The following is a 26,316-nucleotide window of genomic DNA, read 5'->3' as shown; positions in this document are numbered from 1 at the left end:
CCCTGACACATTTTGGTGAAATTCCCTGATAATTGAGATGTTGCATGTGCGAGGAATTTGCGAATTGACCGTTGATTCTTATGTAAAAGTTGGCGAGAAACACGATGGTGCCACTGGTTTTCTCTGAAATCAACTCCCAAGCTCAAAAAAAGCTCTCAAGTTGAGGCCAAAATGGAGGGGATATCCCACGCTATCCTGAGAGTCCACCTCTACATCAAAACAAACTCCTCCATGCATAGATAGGGAGCAAATACATTGACAGAGCTGCCACTTTATTTGGGGACTCCAAAACTGAAAACACGGCAACCCTGCAAATGTATTTGCTCCCTATCTTTGCATGGAGAGTTTGTCTTGATGTAGAGGTGGACTCTCAAGATAGCGTGGGATATCCCCTCCATTTTGGCCTCACTTTAAGAGCTTTTTTTGAGCTTGGGAGTTGATTTCAGAGAAAACCAGTGGCACCATCGTGTTTTTCGCGAACTTTTACGTAAGAATCAATGGTCAAATCGCAAATCCCTCACACATGCAACATCTCCATTGAAGATGTGACGGATGGTTAAGAAGGCATAATTGAAAATAGTTTTCAGGCAAAATCTGTTATTCGAAACCTCAAACCCATTCTAGAGAGCAAATGAAGGTGATTTAACAATTTTTCCCTGAAATTTCCCGGTTTGCCCTGGCTTCTTAAAATTCCATGACATTTCCCGGTTTGCCCTGGCTTCTTAAAATTCCATGACATTTCCCGGTTTTCCCTGACTGCGGCAACCCTGGATATATAATGGCACTCCATTCTGGTCAAAATTTGACGGCTGGTCCGTTGCTTGTCCAATTGTGATGAAAGAGGACTGTTGCATGGTGACCATCAGTCATCAACTGGTCTACTTTAATCACAATATTGGTTCGGAATTTGATCGTTTATCGAAACCTGAAAAGTGGTTGGACACAGACGTCAGCCAAAATCCATCAGTCAACTGAGTTCAGTTCTTGACTTCAACGGAGCGTTTTCTAATACACACTGGAAAAAAAAAACACATTGGATCTAGAGTCCAGACTCTTAAAAACATGGACAAGAAAAAGTACTCTTGATTGAATCAGAATCTTGCTTAAATCAAGAACCAAGCCTCTTAATTTAAGCGGATTTCGTTTTGATTCAAGCAAAAATCTAATTGAATCAAGAGTATTTTTTCTGATCAATGTTTTCAAGAGTCTGGACTCCAGATCCAGTGTTTTTTTTCCCAGTGCATCTGCATCATGAATGCTTGCCATCCAATATTTTCCGGCATCAATGCACTCGATCCACAGTGCGCGCCTGCAGACACCTGAAGCGGGTTCGACGCGCTCGTGAGTACACAAAAGTGTTGCAGGAGTTGGTCCGTCATGTACGACGCGGTTGCCTAATTTCCAGGGGCCGGGACGCACGCAGCGAGCTGCACTTCCTCGAGCGAGTCTCCGGCGGGGTTGCCCAATTTCCGGGGGCCCGCGTGGACTCGCGCTTCTTGCTCGCGGCTCGCAGCGATCGGCCTTGAACTCGCCGAGTCGCGCCGGAATACCGAATGCCATAAAAGCCGAACGCGAGAAGAATGGCGCTTCTACACTTAGAGCGACAGCTCGCCGTGAGCTGCTTCCAATATGAGCACCGATCACCTGTCTTGCCCGGGCACATTGACTTCGGAGAATGCGATATGTGAAATGATTGAAACAGGAAAATGATTCAGAATGCACTGGAAAAAAAACCACATTGGATCTAGAGTCCAGACTCTTAAAAACAACGACAAGAAAAAATACTCTTGATTCAATCAGATTTCAGCTTAAATCAAGAACCAAGCCTCTTAATTTGAGCGGATTTCCTTTTCATTTAAGCAAAAATCTGATTGAATCAAGAGTATTTTTCCTTGTCAATGTTTTCAAGAGTCTGCACTCTAGATCCAGTGTATTTTTTCCAGTGAAATGAGGATAGAAGGATGCATTTAGAGGGACAGTATGGAGAGGGGGATTCCGAGATAAATGTCTAAATAATTTGTTGTAATGATGATAAGACGCATTTCTGCAAAATGAGTTGATGTGACAATCAGGGTGTCTGCTGGAGTGCTGGTCCGGCAGCACTGATTAAGATACATTTTGCTAAGATAAATAAATCTCACCCCGCACTCCTATTCGGAATCGGAGGGTAGAGATTTTATCGACACGAATCGATTGAAAAGTAAACACGTGGGAAATGATGGGCGTGAACCGATAGACATTGATTCGATCGACATGAATCTATAGAAAAATGAAAATTAGAACCGATCAACATGAGTCGATCAAAAAATAAGAACGTAAATCGATCTAAAAATCCGAGAATGGATCGACAAAATCCCTGGAACTATCGTCAGATGCGTGCATTGATTGACTAACTGTAAGCCGCGAATTGATCGACAACACTATGAATCGATCGAAAAGGCAAAGAATCGATCAAATTGGCGCATCGAATGATTCGCGACTTATACAGTTGTCAATCAATGCACGCATTATGGCGATCGATCCACGAATTTTGGCGATCGATTCACGGGTTTGTCGATCGTTTCACGGGTTTGTCGATCGAATCACGTCGATCGGTTCTCATCTTTATTTTTCTATAGAATCATGTCGATCGAATCAATGTCTGTCGCGGTTCACACCCATCAATTCGTACGCTTTTACTTTCCAATCGATTCGTGTCGATCAAATCCATACCCTGTCTACTAGAACAGGTTGGCCAAAAATCAGTACTTTTACAGTACTTTTTCAGTACATTCCCGAGAAATTCACTACCTCCTCAGCGGGAAAATTCAGTACTTTGTCAGTACCTCCGATGGACCAAATTCGAAAAATTTAAAAAATTTGAATTTCTCGCGCAAATTGCGACAAAAATGAAAAAAAATCCGGACCTTCTTCCAGAATTTCCGCACTTTGTCAGTACTTCCGGACCGCCCTTAAAAAATCAGTGCAATTTTCGGAATTTCCAAAAATTCCGGACTTGTAGACACCCTGAGAATAGGAGTGCAGGGTAAGTTTTATTCATCTCACCGAAATGTATCTTAATTCGTGCTGCCGGACCAGTAGACACCCTGATAGTAAATACACTCATTTTGCAGAAATGCGTCTCATCATCATTACAACAAATTAATTCAGAAATTTATCTCGGAATCCCCAAAAATCATACATTTTGCACATTATCGAACGAGCTTTGCGTTTCCTTCATGTTTTCTTCGTTAATATAATGTATTTACGCACGTAATGACATGCAAGCGGACAAGATCCTGCGCAAATGATAGTCATCGGACGGCGAAGGTGGGTAAGAGCGTAAACAAAGCAATCAAGGTTCATTAGCACAAGTTCACATCCAACAAGGCAGACGTCCGAAAGCTCTAGGGAAAAACCGCAGATGCACATACGGGTTCCAGTTGGAGATGGGTGGTTCTTGCTCGGCAAGACAGACTTGCTCCCCAGTCGAGCGTCGCCGGCTGTTGAGTGGGTGAAGCCTCTCAAATCGTCGCTCCTTTGACCTACGGGCGTATCTCAATTCCTCCATAAGCCCCAGAAAGCAATGATCTTCGTGTGAAATAGGGCTCAAGTGGAAATTAAGATAGGGAAGGGCGACGGAATTAGGGCGTTGTGCAGGACGGCGAGCCTTGACATTAAATTGAGCCGTTGATTCCCCCTTTAAACGCCTTTCATCGGGTCCGATAAAGACGGATCCGAAAAGCCTCTTTGGACCGCTCTCTTAGAGGCCGTCGAAAGAGATGAAAACTTAGGAATGCGGCAACTTTTGGGGGAAACGCTTCCAGCTGCTTGCCTCTGTAAACGACGTAGGCTTACGCCAATTGGACCGAGTTTAACAGAAAGGAACCAAGCCACATCAGCTACTGCCAAAATTAACTAGGCAATACAATTTTTTACGAGAGAACGTTTGTGCAGATTTCTTTGAAATTTTTAAGGAATTTGCTTCAAACTATGGAGAATTTTCACTGCAATTTGCACGAAAATCCGCAGAACAGTTTTCATGTAAAAAATTAAATTGCCCAATTGAATTTGGCAATAGCTGATGTGGCTTGGTTCCTTTCTGTTTAACGCAGTCCAATTGAGGTGTCTAGAACTCATAACCATCAGGGTGTCAACTAAAACAGGCTGGTCAAAAGTAAGTACTTTTACAGTACTTTTTTAGTACATTCTCAAGAAATTCAGTACCTCCTCGGACAGAAATATTCCGTACTTTTTCAGGACCTCCATTTGACGAAATTCGAAATATTTCAAAAATTTGAAATTGCGACAAAAATGACAAAACGTTGAGAAATTTCCGGACCTTTTTGCGGAATTTCCGCACTTTTTCAGTAATTCCGGACCGCCCTTAAAAAGTCAGTACTATTTCCGGACTTTCCGGAAATTCCGGACTTGGAGACAACCTGACCATGCTCATTCCCTGATTTTCCCTTATTTTCAGGAGCCTATTCCCTGATGAGAAATCAAAGTTTTCTCCCACTTGACTGGGATTTTCTTTGGAAAAACCATACCCCTCTTCGGAGTTCAGGATACGAACATCGAATATTTTCCCACTACGATCGTGGAAACACATGTTTAAAAGCTCACTGTATCACCGAGTTTTAGACCACCTGTGGAGTGACAACTTTCAGAGCAACGAAAGAGACAGACAGAGAGGAGGAGAGTGAGGGAGCTATCTCGCCGGTAAAACACAACGCAGTTGATGTTACATAAGGAGCTAGCCAAACTAGACAATGACCTCAATCTCCTAGTAACCTCATTTTTTCAACGGAAGAACTTTCAAAGTAACACTACGAAAAAGACAGCTGTAAAGAAGTAAAGGAAACAGCAAAAAATCTGAATTAGAATTGATCTAGTTCGAGTCTTGATGCTGACACTTGCGCCGATGCCCGGTTGGACCAAATTTTGCAATAAAGAACTACTATTTCTGACGCATTTTAAGAAAAACGTATCCGCCATCAGTTCCCCAATTTGATTGCATTTTGCAATAAGGAACCAGAAGCATCGCATTGTTGCTAAGATTGTGCAACTTCATCCTTTGCAATACAATTACTGAAATAATGAAAAAATATGAAATTCACATGGTAATTTTTGTCTTAACTTTACAGTTAATAGGAAGTAAAATAGAGATTGTTAGTAGATAATCAGGTTTTTCTGCCGAGGCAAAAGAAGTTGCACAATCTTAACAACAATGCAATGCTCCTGGTTCCTTATTGCAAAATGCAATCCAATTCAGATAGGGGTATTTATGCACTAGAAAAAAAAGTCTCTTGGATTATGAGTCCGGACTCTTAAAAAATTTGACAAGAAAAAATACTCTTCGATCAATCGGATTTTTCCTTGAATCAAAAGGAAATCCACTTAAATTAAGAGACTTGGTTCTCGATTCAAGCAAAAATCCGATTGAATCAGGAGTATTTCAGCTCGTCGATTGTTTTAGAAATCTAGACACAGGATCTGGAAGACTTTTTTCCATTGTGGATGAGTGAAGAATAGTAATTTCAAATTGCAAAATGCAAACGCAGTACATTTTTTGGCCGAGCATATGGGAAACACGCTGTAGCTTTTCTGACTATCCTCTGATAGAATAATTATTTTGGAGGAAAGGTATGAATATTTGTCACTGAAATTATCACATTGTCTAGAAAAATGGAAAAAAGAATGTTCTTGGAAATTTGCGAAGAAAATAAATTTACTAGCTCATCAGAAACTTCTATTTTACCGGTGGGTAGAAATTTGGCAACGTTCTGATCTTCATACAGAGTTTCCTTAAACGACTACACTGGAAAAAAACCGCATTGGATCTGGAGTCCAGACTCTTGAAAACAATGGCAAGAAAAATACTCTTGATTCAATCAGATTTTACTTGAATCAAAAGGAAATCCACTCAATTTAGGAGGCTTGGATTCTTTATTTAGGCAAAAATCCGATTGGATCAGGAGTATTTTTCTTGTTATTGTTTTCAAGAGTCTGGACTCTAGATCCAATGTGGTTTTTTTATCCAGTGTAGGACACGCCTCAAATTTTTCCGGTTGTCTCCGACGGTATCTCTGTTTTCCTTTTCAGCTTTCAGTTTCCTCCGAGAATAAAAAAGTTAAAAGCTCTCGATGACTGTTTGTTTAGATTTCCCATATAAGCTCGAGATGGCGGTCTCGTCGTCACGTTCGCGGAGTTGGCCGGCCACGTGTTTCCAAGTTACAGTAGTTTAGATGTTACGATAAGATGATTGTTAATTACTCCGAGTCATGAAACACGATGACAAATAAGAGCGATAGAAGCTACCGTTGAGAGCTTCGAAATGATCGGAATTAATTAACACTGAGGTCTCATGAAGAGTGGCGATGGACGCTTGACTGCATTTACGCAGGATTCGTTGAAGAGTTTACAACGGATTTCTCTGAACTAAGAGCAAATTATCAAGTAACCAGGGAAGGCGCGCAATAAGGTATAGACCTTTCAGTTTACATGCGTACAGCTGGACGTATTTATGCTAAAAGGAACTATGTTACACGCAAACCCTATGCACATAGTTCCCTTTAGCGTAAATACGTTCAGTTGGACGTATTTATGCTGAAAGGAACTATGTTACACGCAAACCCTATACACATAGTTTCCTTTAGCGTAAATACGTTCAGTTGGACGTTTTCATGCTAAAAGGAACTATGTTACACGCAAATCCTATGCACATAGTTCCCTTTAGCGTAAATACGTTCAGTTGGACGTATTTATGCTGAAAGGAACTATGTTACACGCAAACCCTATGCACATAGTTCCCTTTAGCGTAAATACGTTCAGTTGGACGTATTTATGCTGAAAGGAACTATGTTACACGCAAACCCTATGCACATAGTTCCCTTTAGCGTAAATACGTTCAGTTGGACGTATTTATGCTGAAAGGAACTATGTTACACGCAAACCCTATGCACATAGTTCCCTTTAGCGTAAATACGTTCAGTTGGACGTATTTATGCTAAAAGGAACTATGTTACACGCAAATCCTATGCACATAGTTCCCTTTAGCGTAAATACGTTCAGTTGGACGTATTTATGCTGAAAGGAACTATGTTACACGCAAACCCTATGCACATAGTTCCCTTTAGCGTAAATACGTTCAGTTGGACGTATTTATGCTATAAGGAACTATGTTACACGCAAACCATATGCACATAGTTCCCTTTAGCGTAAATACGTTCAGTTAATCATCAAGAGACCCGAATCTAATTGGGAGCTCTACGCTGTCGCGCTGAGGAAAAACGCCGCATGAGCCTCCAAGCGTTGCCAAATTTCCGTTGACATAGCACGAATTTAAGGAGAAATAGTAAATATTTTTCTTCCAATTTTTCAGAAAATTTAGTTCATAATTTCGTCCAAAACATCTGAAAACTCGAAGGAAAAATTTGCATAACTTTCCTCAAAAATAAATATTTTATCAGGAGAAATTTGGCAGCCGCGGAATGCTCATACGGCGTTCTTGCTTAGCACGGCAGTGCGGCGATGTGCTAGCTTTACACGCCCTACAGTGGATCAAGTCAATAGGAGAAGTTGGACAAAATTTGGAGACTTTAAAATCTCATAATCCCCGTTTTACAAAACTTTTAGATTTTGAAAGTGGTTGGAATGTGATTTTCTCGTGAAATTTCCTTCCGAAAACACCCCATACAGTTTAAAATGTGACGAAATAAACATCAAAATTTGCATTTTTAGAAAAAAATTTCATGTCCGACCTCTCTAATTGACTCGCTCCACTGTGCGCCTGCGGACCGTCCCGAACTTGCGTCGCACAATAATTATCGAACAACCTGACAAGGACTTCCGACGAACCTGGTCAAGGCGACGAGAAAACACCGAAACACCGTCGTTGTTTTCCGAATTCTTTGAGCAGTGACTCGGCCGAACCAATATTTTTTATTCCGGTTTCCGCACGGCCGGATGGTGGTTCCCGAAAGCTCAAAGCTCGAGTTCTAGTCTCGAAACATGAGGCAGCTTTCGCATCATAAAACCGCGCGCCAAGAAAAGATGTTACTCGGTCATGAGGATCGCTAAGCGGTGCTTTATGCATACTGCCGTGATCAGTTGCGATTTTTCAAATTGGCAACACTGTATTTCCTCCATTTTCATAAAAACATTCATTATTTTTATTCGGACCATGTACCAAATAAAGCGTTTGGAAAATTTTCCGGAGGATTTTTTTTCCAGAATTTTCTTCCCAAAATGTTCAAGTAGAGGTAAGGAGTTTTCATACCTCCTTGATCATGTCTAATTTCCAAACAAAAATATTCATACATTTTCTTGGAAATGAACAATTGTTCATGAGAACTTTGGTAACTATCTAATGCTGTTAGACTGTACGATTAAAAATATTTTCCATAAGATTCGGTGAGAAATCCAAGGGAACATTTTCAAAAGGTTTCCAGAAATGTGATGTATCTATGATCACAAAAAATGTGGCGAAGTCCAGGGGGAGAAATACTAAAAAACTCCAATTTTTGGTAGGCATGTGTTCAAATTTGTTTAGCCAATGAAGAAGTTGCATATTCTCGATACACCCCGGACAACTGTCATCGAAAAAAATAATGGGAATAATTTTGAACTTATTTCCTCAGGGTTCTCTTCCACGACACACGAAAAAGCCGTAAAAAAAGTCAGGGAATCTTAAAATAAAATGTCCTCACGGGTAATTTTTACAATTTTGTATTCCATTCTCCTTCAAGAATCCAAAACTATCAAAAAATATATGCGATGTTTTGGACACTCGTGAAAGGAAAATATGTACGTAGAGGTGCAAGTTATTCCGAATAAACTTGTTTTCCTTCAGTTGCATAATTCATTGACGGTCTTTAACGTAATGTTACATCATTTACGGGCTACTCACAGGAGGCGAAAGGCAAAAATTAAAAGTCAGCAGACTCATTTACGTTATCAAACTGATAACAACATTCGAGCTCTAGTGGAGTGTAGTCTTCAGAAATAATTAAATATAGAACGAGTCAGATATTGTGATGGGACTGAATTACAAAGGAAGGAACCGCTATTTCTGGTTCATTATAACAGCGTAAGTGCCATCGGTTTCCCCATGATAGATCTGTTCGCGAATGAGCTAGAGATGGTGTTTCCTGATTGCAAAACGAGGTCCAATTATAAAAATCTCCTTTCCCTTTACCAGAACAATATGCTCCCGCATGCAAATTTTCTTGCAGAGTGTAAACCTGATTTTTCAACGAAAATAAATGTTTACACAGATTAAAAGTAACATATAAACAAGGTGGAGAAATGGTGCTGGGTCCACACCATTTCGCGGGAAAACAAAGCCAAGAAATTCCAAAAATTAAAATTAGAGTCAAAATAAATTTTTGAACTCTAATGCGTACCAGTACGAAACTGAGGCTGAGGAAATTTCTTGGCTTTGTTTCCCCGCGAAACGGTGTGGACCCAGCACCAATTCTCCACCTTGTTACATACAGTTCGGGCCACTTCTTAGTGGTTTTTTTATAATTTAAAAAAAAAAAAAAAAAAAAAAAAAAAAAAAAAAAAAAAAAAAAAAAAAAAAAAATCATGAGTAACATATAAAGGAGCACGATTTCTACAAAAATATTCAGAGCTGAAAAAATTATTGATCGAGCTACTTACAGATCGTATGGAAAATACGAGATTGACGAATTTAGTTTATGACATTATCAATAAAAATGAGAATGAAAAAAATTAAATTCGACGAATTTCGGAAAGATTAGATTAAAATTGATGACAGGCAGGCGACTAGATTCAAAAATCGAAATTCCTTGACTCGTCCTTCATTTTTTATTATTATTATTATTCTTTTCTTTTTGTACCTAGGTAAAAAAAACCGAATCCATGAGTAACTGTAGAGCAAAATCCTCCGTCTTTTGCTTTTACCTAACTTTAAAAGGAAGCTTCTCTGATTCTTAAGGAGCTACAAGGCATCAGTATCCGAAGACATTGAACAAGGTGTCTAGATTTTATCATTTGAAAAATCCTGATATTTTCCTGATTTTTCCTGATATTGTATAAAAAATTCCTGAATTTTTCATTTTGAAAATTCCTGATATTTTCCTGATTTTTCTCGACTCCTAGCACGGTAGGCAAAAAGCAGTAAGACTTTCTCCGCTCAGGAGATTCGCGTAAGAAAAATTCTTGATACAACGTCCGATTTTTCTGATTTTTTCCTGATCGGCCAAAATTCCTGATATTTTCCGATTTTTCCTGATGATAGACACCCTGTTAAAACACCTGACCTTCTACTCCACTGCGAGAGAGTGCGTATGTGATTAAAGTCATGTTGTGTTACATGTTTTTCATTTTAATGTTTTCTTGAAAAAACTCATGGTTTCACACAGTATATCATAGAAGCCACGCGCTTTTTCAATTGTTTTCAATCAGACGAATAACTTTTCCCTGAGGACGATTGATACGGCCTTACGTCTCGCGGCTTGCTTTCGTTTACAGATCGAATCTTTTCTGTTCGTTTCATTCTGTTCATTTTTGCACGGCGGCACGTCATTCCGACTCACGCACGTAATCGAAGACTGAATCAGCAGAATCCTATCAGGAAGAAATTGCACTGCAGAAAATATTGTCGGAACAGTGCACCGATTTCTTTGAGATTCGGTTATAGCATCACGTCAGAGTCAACTCGATAGCGGACATGTCCTAGCAGCAATTATGCCCGTTTCAAACAGCATTTAATATTGTTAAAGAGAACGTTAACGGAAAAACAGTCTTAGGGGTTATACTGTAAAACTGTGGAATTACCCCGATGGGGAATTCGCATGCTAATTTTTTATTGCTTCATCTGAAAGTGCTTAAAGAGCTGATTTTACAGTATGTCTTGTAACTTCTTTCTGCTATGCACTGGAAAAAAACACATTGGATCTAGAGTCCAGGCTCTTGAAAACATTCACAAAAAAAAATACTCTTGATTCAATCAGATTTTTGCTTAAATCAAAAGGAAATCTGCTCTAATTGAGAGGCTTGGTTCTTGATTTAACCAAAAATCCGATCGAATCAAGAGTATTTTTTCTTGTCGATGTTTTTGAGAATCTGGACTCTAGATCCAATGTGTTTTTTTTACAGTGTGGGAAATACTATAGAAATAGACTTAAAAGTGAGAAAATGCACCGCCTAATGAAGTCATCTGGCGGCATTTCCCGTTTAAACACACGTATTCTATCAGATGAGATAATTCTGTCATATATTCTCCAATAATTGTTCAATTCATAATCCATGGGTATCCTCGTGTTCAGTTCACTCAGAAGTTTCCACTTACACACGAAATTCATCAAATTTCAGACACCTGCAGATTGTCTATTTCTCAGATGATATGGACATTTTCAATTAATTGTTGTAGTATCGCAATACTTGGGTCAACATTTTTACATTTACCTTTCATTCATTGTATGAAATAGAATTTTTGTACCGATTCTTTTTTAAGCGGCAAATAAACAAAAACAAAAAAAAAAAAAAAAAAAAAAAAAAAAAAAACTTGGGTTAGTAATCTAATTTATTGGGGTACTACTACAATTAATTGGAAATGTCCATTTCATCCAACAACCTAATTTTAATAATCTGTTAATGACAGGTGATAAGGCGTCAAGCCACGATGAGAATAAAAGGTAGTGAAAATGATCGAAAAAGGTACGACAAGATAGGATACAAATCAACGTGCTCCTGGATCAAGAAATTGCCTACCTCGGCTCAGTGAAGGCGAACTTATGAACGCACCAAGAGCGCCGATAGCGGGAGTGAGACTAGAGATCGGGAAGGTGACGCAATGCTTGAAGTATTCTTACAGTTTTGCAGGCGCATCCAGCGATCGGTTTTCGCGCGAAGTTCAATGTTTCGGAAATTTTCTTCCAGAGGATGAGGTCCTTTTATACCAATCCGATTACAATTGTGAAACAAGAAAAATTTCTCTCATAACCGCAACAATGAAAAAGAGTTTGGTCTCTTTTACGCTGACTGAGGGATTTTAACGCAGGGTAGAAAAGTTGGATGGGGCGGGACGCGTAATACAACTATTTTGACTTCCAAGATGATAAAATTGCGTGTCCATAAGATGAAGGAGAACATGGTGCTCTACATCATCTCAACTACTCGGTTCATCAAACCCAAGTTTCAGTTCATGTGACCGAACTTTCGGTTCGTACGATTGAATCCGTGAGGTTGAAAGAACTGATGGAAGAAGGTCGATTACATGACCTGAATGTTCGGTTACACGAATCAAAAAATTAGTTGTATTCTTAAGAGTGACCACTCAATGTACTGTTTTTTACGAATTATGATAAGGATGTTGAAATTTTATAAAGATTAGAGCGAACGCACTGATTGGTACAAAACAAGGGCAAAAGCGTTGAAGTTACGAAAAAATTACTGCGTAAATTTTAAATTTTTTTGGAAAGTTGCTGCTTTACTCGTAGTGTTGAATTTAAGAAAAAATTACTGCGGAAGCGTTGAATTTTTAAGAGAATTACTGCAAATACGCTATTTTTGGGTGAAAAATACATCGAACGCGCAATATCTTAGTACGTTGCAAAGTCCCTGACTTTCCAGGTTTTTCAAACCGCCGGCAACCCTGCAGGGTGTTCGCAACGAGTACCTTAACAATCGATTCTTTACCATGGTTTCAAATAGGGAAATATCGCTAATCGACCATTCACGCATCGCCACTGCACTGGAAAAAAAAACACATTGGATCTAGAGCCCAGACTCTTGAAAACATTGACAAGAAAAAATACTCTCGATTCAATCGGATTTTTGCTTGAATCAAAACGAAATCCGCTTAAATTAAGAGGCTTGGTTCTGATTTAAGCTAGATTCTGATTGAATCAAGAGTACTTTTTCTTGTCGATGTTTTTTAAGAGTCTAGACTCTAGATCCAATGTGGTTTTTTCCAGTGTGGCGAGAATAAGGGATGATCGTTATCATAAACATTTGTGAGCTCTCGATACGCAACACGCATGTAGACTGTGACGTCGCTGGCGCGAAGCCTGAAGAAAACAATTTGGCTACAGGACAAGATGTCAATTAACGCGATTTGTTTTCGCCTCGCGAAAGGCATCCACGCACCGAAAAGTTCGAAAGCTCGCCGCCCGAAAAAATTATTGTTTACCGTTGTAAAAAATACATATGACGTTGTTCATTTCGTCTTTGATCAATGTTAATGCGTCAGCTGCATGCATTGTGAAGCGACGAAAGGTGCCGCACAAGGGAGCGAGTCAATAGGAGAGGTCGGACAAAATTTGGAAACTTTAAACGCTTGAAACTCCGTTTACACAAAACTTTGAGATTCTAAAAGTTGTTCCATTGGTTTCCTCGTGAAATCCTTCTTTAAAAGCACCCCTTGAAATTTAAAATGTGACTGAATAAACATCGAAATTTGTAGTTTTAGTCAACAATTTCATGTCCGAACTCTCTAATCGACTCGATCCACCGTGTGCCGTGCCGTGACTGTTTCTTGCAATATAATCGTAGGGGAAACATGAATGTATACGGATAAATTATCTCACAATCAGCTGAGCATTGTGCTTTTTTGTGCGACTTCAAAACAAATGACGTCACTAATGGAGCTGATGCATCATACCTTTCCTAGGTACATTGATAAAAATATTTGTCTTCTTGTGTTACTTTTGGTTATTATAGGAGGTGTAACACAAGCAAACCCAAATTTTGTGTTGATTCTGGAACAGTTCACTGGAAAAAAAAACACATTGGATGTGGATCTAGAGTTCAGACTCTTAAAAATATCGACAAGAAAAAATACTCTTGATTCAATCAAATTTAAGCTTAAATCAAGAACCAAGCCTCTTAATTTGAGCGGATTTCCTTTTGATTTAAGCTTTAATCTGATTGAATCAAGAGTCCCTTTTCTTGTCATTGTTTTCAAGAGTCTGGACTCTAGATCCAATGTGTTTTTTTCCCCCAATGTTTGCTGTAAACTTAGCGCAGAAAAAACTGGAGCGACTGAGAAACCATATAGTTAACCGAAAATTTGGGTTATTTTTTGTTTTACTTCCTATGTGAACCAAACCTTTGTCACTCTTCTCTGTGTATCACCATTACAATGTCCGTTACGTTGTAACATGCCCGTAACGGTGTTACGGGAAACATATGTGGTTATTCGTTTCGATAGCAAAAAGCAATATAAAAATTAAACTACACGCAAATGGATTTTACAAGGACAATATTTGATGAAAATATTTGCGAGACTGAGAATCTAATTTTTTAAGAACAAAGAACAAAGACTTTTCGAGTTTTTTAATCGAACAAAGAAAAGAAGAACCATATTTCTGGGCGTTTAATTATTTGGAAATGGATCTTTGCGAAGAATTACAAAGATTTTTTACTGCCAAAAAATACAATGAATGAACCTAGGAAAAAATAAGGCTGATATTGCAAATTTCAAAGTAAGTAGGTCCACCTCTACCTTAAATTATAACTAATTCATGGGAATGTTTCCTCCGCATTTATATTTTATACAGTGCCAAATCATTAAATCTATTTCCAAAATTTAACCGTTAATTTTTGTTGAAATTTGTAAAATCGTCCGTAAAAACCGAACCCAACAGCGAACGCTTCGCTGACTTGGTAATGATCGGAAAATCGCTGACAGGAACTAGTGGGATGTCTCGGAAAAATCCGGATGAGAAAAGAGAGGTCAAGAAGCGCATGTTAATGATAACGTGATATCCAGCAAACTCTGATATATAAGCATTAATGACGACAAAAGAGTTAATGATAGCGAATTGACTTGGATGCAAATTTTTAAACCGGTCTAATTACTGCAAAAGAAGTCTATGTACACAGGAAATTCGTGGCAATTAGATTTCTTCGTATAATCACATACAGCTGCCTCGCGGCCGCACGCGTAAACACATCTACTTTTTGCTAGTATTTTCCATGTAGTGGTGTCATTCTCCCCCCCCCCCCCCGGGTACTTGACGAGCCCCTTCTCCTAACTTTATTACTTTGCAGCCCTTTCCCCCTCTAAACAGCCGCGGATTTGTAGGGGATGTCCGCGGACTCCCTCCAGAGGGTGTGGGAGGGGGGTTTGTGGGGCCTCCCCCAGTAAATTCTGACAATTTGACCCGCTCGAAAGGCAATTTGAGGCTAAAATCAGCTTTGTCTCCTTTTCCACTGCAGAAATTTGCTTAGTTTTCACGTAAAAATATAGCATTGTTTTTTTGTTTTTTGTTTTTTTTTTAAATTAAACGAAACTTTTTCACGAAAAACGGGGAGGGGAGAAGTGAAGAGGGTGGAAAAGAATATGACCAAGGGAAAAAGGTAACACTTCGGTGGATTTACAGTACTTGACCGCCCAAAAAACAAAAAAAAAGTCACCTCCCAATTTCATACTTGATGAGTTGCTCGGCTGCAAAGATGGCTACTGACACCACTGCCATGATGAGTGAAAAACTATAATCGCGAAATTAAACTATTACATGGAATTATGTAATTAGTTCAACTTGCGATTTCCCTCTCAATCGCGCCTCGGCAGATAAAATTAATCGGTCGACCCGCTTGAGACCCAGACCAGTCGGCGATTTGTCGTTCTTTGACCCGTGATTAAGATTTCACCTTCTGGCAACTGGTAAGAATAACTTCTAGAAGCTTGCGCATTCCCCAAAATAATGATTTTGCTTTCACTGACGATACGTTGAGAAAAAAAGTAATCATTGAAAATAATATGATAAGAATTTCATCAAACTTACCAAAGGCCAAAGGTGTGAGGAAATATATCGGACGACGAAATACTATCAACAGGAAGACCGGACGATGGAAACCTCCATGCACCCTGTGAAGAAAAGAAAAACAAGAAGCTAGGTAAAAATATTTGACTGCGTTAAACAGAAAAAAGACACGCAAGCCATAATCTTCATGACATCTAAAAAACTGTGAAAGGCTCTCAGAGATGAGGCTCAACGATTAGGTCTGAATGCAACTATTCGTGTTCTCCGGACGTCTGTGTTGCATACACAACAAATTTCAGGCGCTCTAGCTTCCTTAGGCACAAGGTAATGTTTCCGCCCGTTGGTTCCAAGTTTTACTTTCTGACCTGCAGTCTCCTCTTTTTTCTTTCTTTCTTTCTCTTTTTTCTATGTGTGGTGTGCGTCACACTAGGGGGTTTTAAAATTCCCAAGGAAACACCCAGATCCGTAAAACATTTTGCCTAACAACAAAACTGCACAAGAAAAATTTGGAAGAAATTCGAAAGAGCTTAACGAATTTCTATGAATTTAGCACCTACATGAGAAAGGAATACACGCAGTTTCTTTGTTTTTGTTTTTTAGTTTACTACAGAAAATTTAACTTTGAGTTACTCTTTTTAAGCGTGCCAGTAGGGCTCGCTTTTTTTCATTCAAAGAGAAATTTTTACTATGTTGTTGCTTACATGAAATTTGTATAAAGCGAAAGAAGTTTTTTAATTCAGAGAAACATGAGTTTGTCATCGGTGATATAAAATTAGTTCCTTTTCAATGAAATAAAACTTGACTTTGATTAGAAAAACAATTATTTCACTTTAAGTTTCCTTGAATTGAATGAAATTTTTCTTCAGAGAAAAACAATTCTTTAAATCAAATATTAAAAAAATTAAAATAAAAATTAAATGGAATAAAAAACTTTCCGGGATGTAATATTTTTTTCAGAACGTATATTTTTATGTCAACGTGAAATCTGGCTGTATGACTCATATTAATTTCATGCGTGATTTCAAGAGAAAAAAAAGAGACACTCGAAAAAGCAAAACAAGGTATGTTGAAATTTCCGAGTTTTATAGAAGATACGGCGAGACTTGATAAAATATTAAGAAATACCGCATTGATAGTCCAAAACTGGCGGTCTCAATTTGCATAAAAAGATAACTTATTCGTTGATTTCATTTTTTGTCCTTCCTTTTTTCCTATCATAGATGAAGAGTGAGATTATGGCTTAGATTATTACGCTCGGTGGCGAGGCGTGAATGATCGATTATCGATATATCCCCACTTACCTATGGTAAAGAATCGATTAATACGTTGTTCGTTGCGAACACCCTGTCAATCGATCCTTTTCCATAGGTTTAAATGGCAAATCAATCGATAGATCGCAAAGCACGCCACGACACTGATAACGCTCAGTCAACGGGCGCTGAGATCAAGGCAATGCATTCGAAGATTTCAACCGAAGTAGTAAAAAATAACTAGGAAATAGTCAATGTTGGTCGAGCTTGTATAAAAAGTGTCCTAGATTCAATTAAAGCAATATTATTATTTATGGTATCATTAAAAAAATAACTAAAACATATATCATTGGTATTAGAATATTTTCTAAAAAAGTTAAAAAAAACCGTTTGTACCAAGTCGCCTAAAATTACCTTGATAATTAAATCAAATGCCGGTTTATACCTAGCACCAATTCCCTGACGAATTCTTTGACTCCGTTCATTTTTGTTCCATTCTCCGATATTTCTCTGATACGTTTACTGATTGATCACCGACACACTGGAAAAAAAACACATTGGATCTAGAGTCCAGACTCTTAAAAACATCGACAAGAAAAAATACTCTTGATTCAATCATATTTAAGCTTAAATCAAGAACCAAGCCTCTTAATTGGAGAGGATTTCCTTTTGATTTAAGCTTAAATCTGATTGAATCAAGATTCTATTTTCTTGGCAATGTTTACAAGAGTCTGGACTCTAGATCCAATGTGTTTTTTATTCCAGTTCACGAAATTTACTGACGAGGGTTCCGGATTTTCTCTCAATTTCTGCCAGACTTTTTTGCGAAAATTTTTATTTTCTTCGAGAATTTGGAGAAAAATAAATCCGCTTTTTCACCTCTCCCTTAGTGATTCCGAAACTGCACTTATGCGCTCCGAGCCCCTCAAATTCCCTGTTTTTTCAGATCTTAGATACCATGCTTTCATAAAGTTCTGCCATGACAGAACTTTACGCGAGCGCCGAATGGAAGAACGCCGTATGAGCTTTCAGGCGTCACCATTTCCTGCGATAAAACACGAACTTTTAAGTAAACTTATGAAAGTTCCTTCCAATTTTTCAGATGATTTTGTTCGCAATTTCACTTAGAGTCCCTGAAAATTTCAAGGGAGAATGTTCATAACTTTCCTAAACAATAAAAATTTTACCGGAGAAAATTTGGCAACTTTTGAATGTTCATACGGCGTTTTTCCTGGAAGTCCCTTTCAAGAGAGAGTTGAGACAACGCGGCTTATGGATGTTACAAACGGGAATTCAGATCACACAAGTCGGACGTTTTTTGTAATATTTGATCAAATCATTCCCGAATTCCTGTCTCTGTTCCCTCTTTCATTCCATAAGTTCCTTGCCGTACCTCCGATTCTCCGGTCCACTCCATAGTCCGCTCCACTGGTTTTCTCTGAAATCAACTCCCAAGCTCAAAAAAAGCTCTCAAGTTGAGGCCAAAATAGAGGGGATATCCCACGCTATCCTGAGAGTCCACCTCTACATCAAGACCAAACTCTCCATGCAAAGATAGGGAGCAAATACATTGACAGGGCTGCCTCATTATTTGAGGACTCCAAAACTGAAAACACGGCAACCCTGCTAATGTATTTGCTCCCTATCTGCATGGAGAGTTTGTCTTGATGTAGAGGTGGACTCTCAGGATAGCGTGGGATATCCCCTCCATTTTGGCCTCAACTTGAGAGCTTTTTTTGAGCTTGGGAGTTGATTCCAGAGAAAACCAGTGGCACCATCGTGTTTCTAGCTAACTTTTACGTTAGAATCAACAGTCAAATCGCAAATTCCTCACACATGCACAGAGTTGCTAAAAGTTTCATCGAATGAAATTTCGTGAAATTTCACAAGAAATTTCATGAAATTTTCCTTTTTCCCCATGAAACTGGAAATTTCCTCATGAAATTTCTTCTTATAATCTTTCACGAAATTTCTCAACTCTGCACATGCAACATCTCCATTCTCACCCTCGCCGATTTCCTCGATGCCCGCAGTCTCAAATTGTCGGCTCCGACAATGGCGGCGAAAAAATTCCCATTTCTTCTCGACACTCGGACTCGGCGAGGCGCGGGAACTGGTTCTGGACGGTTGGGAAACGAGCCCCGCGACTGGATGTAAACAAAAAACCAGTTTGGAGGCCCCCTCGCGCCCCTCGCGGCCGCCGCGCCGGTTGTGAAGGAGGGTGCCCCCGGAGTGGACGACCGACGACCAACCCACTGACGAATCCGATTCCTCGTCGATGGCGCATTGCGTCACTTGTTGACGTCTCGCACCGATTTCGACGACCCGCGGGACGCGAGACAACGACCTCGACGAACTCTTAGCGGGTGAGCCAACCGGGGCACACAAAATTTAGAGTCCCTTCATACTGGGAGTCAAGACAATGTGAATCCATTTCTGATTGGTTCCCGTATTTTAGGCCTTCACAGTGTCACAAACGGGAATAAAGATTACAGTTTCACCGATTGCAAAGATTATAATCTGGAATGGATCGGGGAATTACGGGTTCGGAAAGGAACAAACGGAATTAGAGAAGGAACGGAGAAAGGAATTTGAGAATGGGCCGATCAAAGATTACGAAAAACGTTCAATTTGTGTAATCTTTATTCCCGTTTGTGACTCCATGAGGGGGTGTTGTCTTGACTCTCAGTATAAAGGGAATCTAAGCCAACCGGGGCACATAAAATCAGGGGCAGGCACTGATGCAAAATGAAATTTCGTTTTGACGAAAAGTGGAATTTCGACGATTTTACAGGAGATGATCATCAGGGTGCCTGGCGATTTTCAAAAAAAATCCCCTGACATTTCCCTGACAAAAACGGCTAAACAAACCGGGAAAAAGTTTAAAATGCCCTGACGGACGGAAAAAATAATTGCAGGGTGTCTACTAAAACAGGCTGGTCAAAAATAGGTACTTTCACAGTACTTTTCCAGTACGTTCTCAAGAAATTCAGTACCTCCTCCAACAAAAAAATTCCGTCCTTCTTCAGCACCTCCATTCCACGAAATTCGAAAATTTTCAAAAATTTGAAATTGCAACAAAAATGACAAAAAATAGAAAAAAATTCCGGACCTTTTAGGGGAATTTTCGCACTTTTTCAGTACTTCCGGACTGCCCTTAAAAAATCAGTACTATTTCCGGACTTTTAGACACCCTGAATTCCCTGCGATTTTCCTGACAAAACGGAAAAATATTCCTAATGTTTCGACCCGTTTGAACTGATCCGATGTAAGTGAGAATTTGTTCATGTTTCAAAAATATAACGCAATGAATAGAGCAAATTATATGGCGCTTAAACTTGATATATTTGCCTCATTTTTAAAATTTAAAAGTCATTGGAAGAAATTCTGGTAGAAACCGCGAGAATGGAGTAAAAATCATAGAGTTGAGGTAATTCAATGAGGGTGGGCCCAAAAACAGCCCTCATCGATACCCCTCTCCTTCCGTGAAATTCCATGAAATTATACTTTCGTGATAAAATTTCATGGAAATGGAGAACTTTCAATACAGAGATTTTTTTTCGGTCTATCATTTCAAATATGTGGCTCAAAAAACTACTCACGCCGAATCGCGCATCAGAATTATTTTGACGTGCGTCGAGGTTCAAGGGCTTTTCACCGTCCTCATTGTTTTCGTGATGTGTTTACATTTGCAAGCACCGACCGAGTGCGAGACATACGGAACACGGAAAAAAAAAGTTGGTCGTCAAGTCAAGGACCACGCGGTTTCGGTAAACAAAGCTCTGTGCATCACTGCATGAGGGCGCTAATATATGTTTTTCTCCAAATTAGTGACGCAGAGTGCTAACGAGGAAACGCGATTTCATGGATTTCAAAATTTCCTGACTTTTCAAGACTCATACAATTTTGACTATACTTAAAATCACGCAAAATTCCTTAAACTTCTATGACATTAATTAATTTTGGATCTGAAATTCTAGGGGACGCTAAAGTATTTTGTAGCTTGCATAAAAAGCATTTGGTGCACTGGAAAAAAAACCACATTGGATCTAGAGTCCAGGCTCTTAAAAACATCGACAAGAAAAAGTACTCTTGATTGAATCAGAATCTTGCTTAAATCAAGAACCAAGCCTCTTAATTTAAGCGGATTTCGTTTTGATTCAAGCAAAAATCCGATTGAATCAAGAGTATTTTTTCTTGTCAATGTTTTCAAGAGTCTGGACTCTACATCCAATGTGTTTTTTTTTCAAGTGTGCCAATTTTTTTTCAAAATTTTAAATTTTTGGGAATCAGATATTCAAAAAAAGAAAAAACTAATGAAAATTTGCACTATCATGCCACAGAGGAAAGATTCAATTTTTAGTAACCCAAAAACTACGTTGTTCCGAATTCGTAACGCTATGCCATAGAAAAATTGTCATTGAAAGGAAAATTTGCAAAATTCGAGAAATTGGAAGAAAAACCACTAACGACCAAGCCGTGGAATATCTTAAAATACACAAAGACAATCACGATGAGATTGAGATTGAGATTTTTTCACATTTATACCTGCTGGGATTAAATTGGCTTCCATCTGCCAGTCACGAAATTTAAACCGATAATTCATGAAAATATTTATTTAAAAAATTCAGGAGAAAAAATCATGATTCCAAAGTTAAAAGTAGCGCGACGAATTTTCCTGACTTTTCTACGTTTTCACTGGTTTTTAAAAAACCCGTCACTTTCGCGACAAATTTAAACAAGGCTCCGGCTCCCTACATACGTTCACTGGAGTCAGAACATGAGCCAGGGACATAATTGCATCGCAAAGTTGCACAGTTTTGTTAAAATTTACGAGTTATTTTCTCACTCAAGAACAATGGCAAATTTTCTTTGAACAATATTCCTTGATTTTCTTGGTAATTCGACGGGAGTCTGCTAAAATTTCCGTACGAAACGTGCAATCGTCGAGTTGAAGAATAGAGACATAATTTTTCGGATGAAACTTGGCGACGTTGCAATGCAATTGAATCCCTTTACCACTCAGTCAAGCTACAGAATAACGCTGTATGAACATTCGAGATTCGTCAAATTGCCCCGGATAAAAGTGTATTTTGGAAAAGATGAGCCTAATTCTCCTTGAAATTTTTTAGATATTTTAAATTAAAATGCGTACAAAATTTGCTAAAAAATTTAGGTAAAATATTCAAAAGTTTCCTAGTAATTTGATTTTAATAAAAAAACTATGGCGACGTCTGATGACTCATACGGCTTTCTTCCTTAGCGAGGCGACATTGATTCCTTGTCCAACACGATTTCATAATATTGTAGGGGTTTCTTTTGCCCCCAACACTGACGAGTAAGATCGATCTCTTTTGTAAACGTTTAATTACACTTAGGGGCTATTTCATAAAATTGATCTCCATTCCTAACGTCTTAAACCATCATGTGTCAGTGAGTTGCAAAAAAATCAGCCACTCCAATTCTGAAACACAGTATTGGACATCGGACGTTTTAGCACGAGCCGATTCAATTTTTTTTTCCAATCTGGCAGCGTAATTGCAAACGTAACGAGGTCTCTATGCGTAAGTGCACAACGATGGCACTCTTGGCAGCCTGGGTCATAAGCCAGGAGGCTATTAGAGTTGGTGACTGAGATTCTGATTAGAAAGTGGGTCAGACGTCAGGCCCGCTGCCCTATGCGTGCAGTAGTGCAGTGCAATCGGGCAGGAATTCCAGCTCCCCGGGCCTAGGCTAAAAACACCGTATGAGAATTCAAATGCTGTCAAATTTCCTCTTGGAAAATATTTATTCTTGAAAAAAGTTATGAGTATTTTACTTTGAAATTTTCAGACACTTTAGATCAAAGTACGAAGAAAATTCTCTGAAAAGTTGGAGGACAAATGCTTAAAAATTTGCCGAAAAATTCGTGATTAGTCCAAGGAAATTTGGCAACGTTGAAGCCTCATACGACGTTCTGCCCTAGCGAGGCAGTATGAGCTAATAGAATTCCGAGACTGATGGCACCGATGGTCATCGTTCACTTCGACTATGCAAAATGCAACCGCGGCAACATTGCCGCAATATTGCCAGGGGTAACTATAATGTTACCAAACGCAGATAAAAATTATTGGTGCTCGAGTCACTAAGGGAGCTTGGTCAAATTTTGAAGCTGGATTCTTGGGTAGGTGTTTTGGAAATTAATTTTCCGGGCATTCCAGCTCCAAGGGTGCCAATAGAATCCCCGGCAGTCATCGCTTACTCTAGTCTTGCAAAACGTAGCCACGCAACCTTGCCGCAATATTTCCGAGGGTAACCTAATGTTGGCACTATACAGTCAAAAAGTTGTTGATTTTGGAGTAAAAGGGTGTACATCAAATTTTGTTTCGTAGAAAAATGCGAACTTTCGAATTTTGTGACTCTGCAATTCTTTGAATAGCTTTTATTGCTCTAAAAGAGTTCCGTCAAACAATATTTCTTGTTTTCTGAGAATTTTACTCTTCTCATTACCTACTTGAAAAATAATGATAAACTTTTTTATGCATGTACCTATTTAAGTATTTCGGTTGGTTTATATGAAAAATTAAAAATAAAATATGGTCAGAAATTTTAAAATTGCATTATAGATGAGCATTTCTCAACTTCAACAAAGTATTATACTTAAATATTGCTAAAAATAAATGTATACGCTTAAATATTTTTGAATCTGGTTCTTGTACTAAAATATCGTGCTTTGAGCATTTTTCTTTCTTTGAATATTGAAGGATTCCTCTGTTAAAGCCACCTACATCAGCATTTGTATGGCTATAATTTTTTGATATGACGGTTCATCAATGAACTCGTATTATTTGCATGATATGACCATTGATATTTGGACCGCATTAAGCAGAACGGAACGAAGCCACGTCAGCTATTGCCAAATTTAAATGGAAAATTTAATTGTTTACATGAAAACGATTATGCGATTTGTGTGCAAATTTCAGTGAATTTTCTATACAGTACGAAACAAATTCCTTGAAATTTTCAAAGAAATCTACACAAACGTTCTCTTGTAAAAAATTAAATTGCTGTGTTGACTTTGGTAATAGCTGATATGGCTTGATTCAATTCTGCTGAACGCGGTCCATTTGTCGATGTAGGTAGTCTTTAGTAAAACTTGTTGACTGAGATTTATCGCCATTCTAAGTAAGTAGACGCTGTATTATCTTAACATTGATACAGTGACAATGTGTGGCTGTCTTAATCTGGTAGTCTCATCGAGTGATTTCAGAGATTCTGGTGCTCCAACATTTGCCCTATAAAGTAGCAACCAGTCAGGACTGATACGTTAGAGCCCCAAATTGACGGTGTAAGTCCGCAACCACATATCTCGGTACGTGACGTTGCAGACTTCCTGTCATACTTTATTTTTTAAATGGTAAACTTCTTAACAGGGGTTCTTAAAAACTGCCATGATTTTTCTGCTCTTTACTAAGATGATCCTGCAGGAGCTTCAAGGAATTATGTCGATTCGTTCGCTTTTAAAAAAATAAAACAGGAGCGGAGATTTTCAAACACCATAAATGAGGTACGTGATTGCGGACTTACACCATCGATATGTCTCTTATGACCTATGATATGCCATTCTAGATGACTATACTTGGTAGATATACATAGAGAGAGAAGGATAGGTCAATTTTCTACTTTGACTTAAAAAAACATCTTCACCGGATCATCACCCGCATCATCGGAGCAGGCCTTGTGCGTGACTGCACGCTTGTTCCAGAACACATCCTACTGAATCCCCTAATTATTTTCTTCTCTTTCATTTATAAAACTTATAAGCACACAGAGAATATCTATGATTAGGGCCACTTGACATTTTGACTTAGTGGTTATACTAAAAGCTTTGAGCCAAATGAGTTTTTCTCTGTTTGGATACCCCCTCCCAGAGAGAGAAGACAGAACAGATTCACTACATAGCAATCTCCTGCTTTTCGATTTTCCAGACTTAGATGTAGTAATCCATGAGCTGAATAACTCTGCAAGAATGAAGGCCTGTACCTTCAAACCTGAGTTGTAGAGGTAGAATCAAAAATGCCTCCCTACGTTCAACGAAACTTAGATGGCAACATATCAAGAAATATAGTTTCCAGTACATGCCTACAGTGCTGACAAAGTGTCTCAACTGTGAATCGAAGAATATAGAGTAGAAAAAGCACTGTGCTGCTGAGACGATTTTAAAATGAGAGGTTTACTCGAGCTAAAAAGAGTCGAACCCCCCAAAAACTGCGCACAGTGGCCTGTTTTCAGGAACCATAACATGCATCGAAAATATGAATCAATATTAACTGAAGTAAAATTAATAGAATACTGGATGGAAAAAATACTAACTGAGTGAATGAGGGGTCGATAATTCCGGCCAAACACAACTGAAACGTGGAGAGAAGTCTGAGTCACTTCACAGGCTTCAGATGAACACACAAGTTAACCACAAAAATGGAACTCACAGGTGCACGAAAAACACACGACCCGTCCGAAATCACGATAAGATTTGACACTTTAATTCGAGCAGTAAAACCGCGTGGGCGGAACCGTAATTGCGTACAAACAAACGTAGTAAAAACACGCTGACCGACTCAATATGCGATGTTATTTACGTTTTGCAAGGAGACGGTTCGCGATTTATCGGATAATTCGCTGATGTGCCATCAAAAAACTTCCGAGAGCACTGTTGCCATATGTCACCGAAAATCTTCAATTCTAACAATTTAGAAACTTCGATTCTGAAGTACGGTTTTTTATACTCTGAAACAGATTTTATAACTTTCGTGCTCAAAAATAAGGTCTATATATGTTCAAAAGGAGTATTTTCCCTCTTAGGGGTTTCCTGTTATCATTTCCTCAAATAGTGAAAACCTGGCACCTACGCTTTTAAAACAGCTGTTGTCGGAGACACGCAATTCCCGCCCTTCTCTTTCCCCCTCCCCTCGTCCCCCTGCGATTTAATCGATGACCAATTTCTTCCATTAAGAGTCATAAATTTTAATAGGATTAAACCCTAACTTGCACTTCCGTAAATCCTGCCCACCACTGAGGTAATGTTGAAGGGAAGAGGCACTGCTAGTCCAAATACGTCACTTGTATTCCACCAGAAAAACGAATTTCGATGGCTTTCATTCAAAAAGTGCGTAACTAATCTCGCTCGTGCCTACCTAGTTTTTTCTTTTTTTAAAAAAATAGAAAAGCAATTTACAGTTTTTCTTGAAATTTCTTATGAAGTTTCCACGCTCATTCGTAGATGTTTCCAGAAAAATTGAAAGAAAATTTACTATGGTTGGTCCATTGAATTAAAACTAAGTATATTTTTTTTTAAAAAATGTATAATT

The 26,316-nt window shown here is 38.8% G+C and overlaps 1 protein-coding gene across 2 annotated transcripts in view; it reads right to left on the bottom strand.

Moving 5' to 3' along the window:
* Positions 1–25,607, bottom strand: part of whd (carnitine O-palmitoyltransferase whd) — a 113,178-nt gene extending 87,571 nt beyond the window's left edge. For both annotated transcript variants that reach the window (XM_019056545.2, XM_072305382.1), the window contains exons 1-2: positions 25,322–25,607; positions 15,741–15,823 (exon numbers count right to left, since the gene is read on the bottom strand). The gene's annotated coding sequence lies outside the window, so the exon portion shown is untranslated. The remainder of the gene's footprint in view (positions 1–15,740; positions 15,824–25,321) is intronic.
* Positions 25,608–26,316: the final 709 nt, after the last annotated feature.

The sequence above is a fragment of the Bemisia tabaci genome, chromosome 10, assembly GCF_918797505.1.
Source record: "Bemisia tabaci chromosome 10, PGI_BMITA_v3".
Taxonomy (NCBI): domain Eukaryota; kingdom Metazoa; phylum Arthropoda; class Insecta; order Hemiptera; family Aleyrodidae; genus Bemisia; species Bemisia tabaci.
The sequence above is the reverse complement of the archived record's forward strand: the minus strand, read 5'-3'. Positions and strand labels throughout refer to the sequence as shown.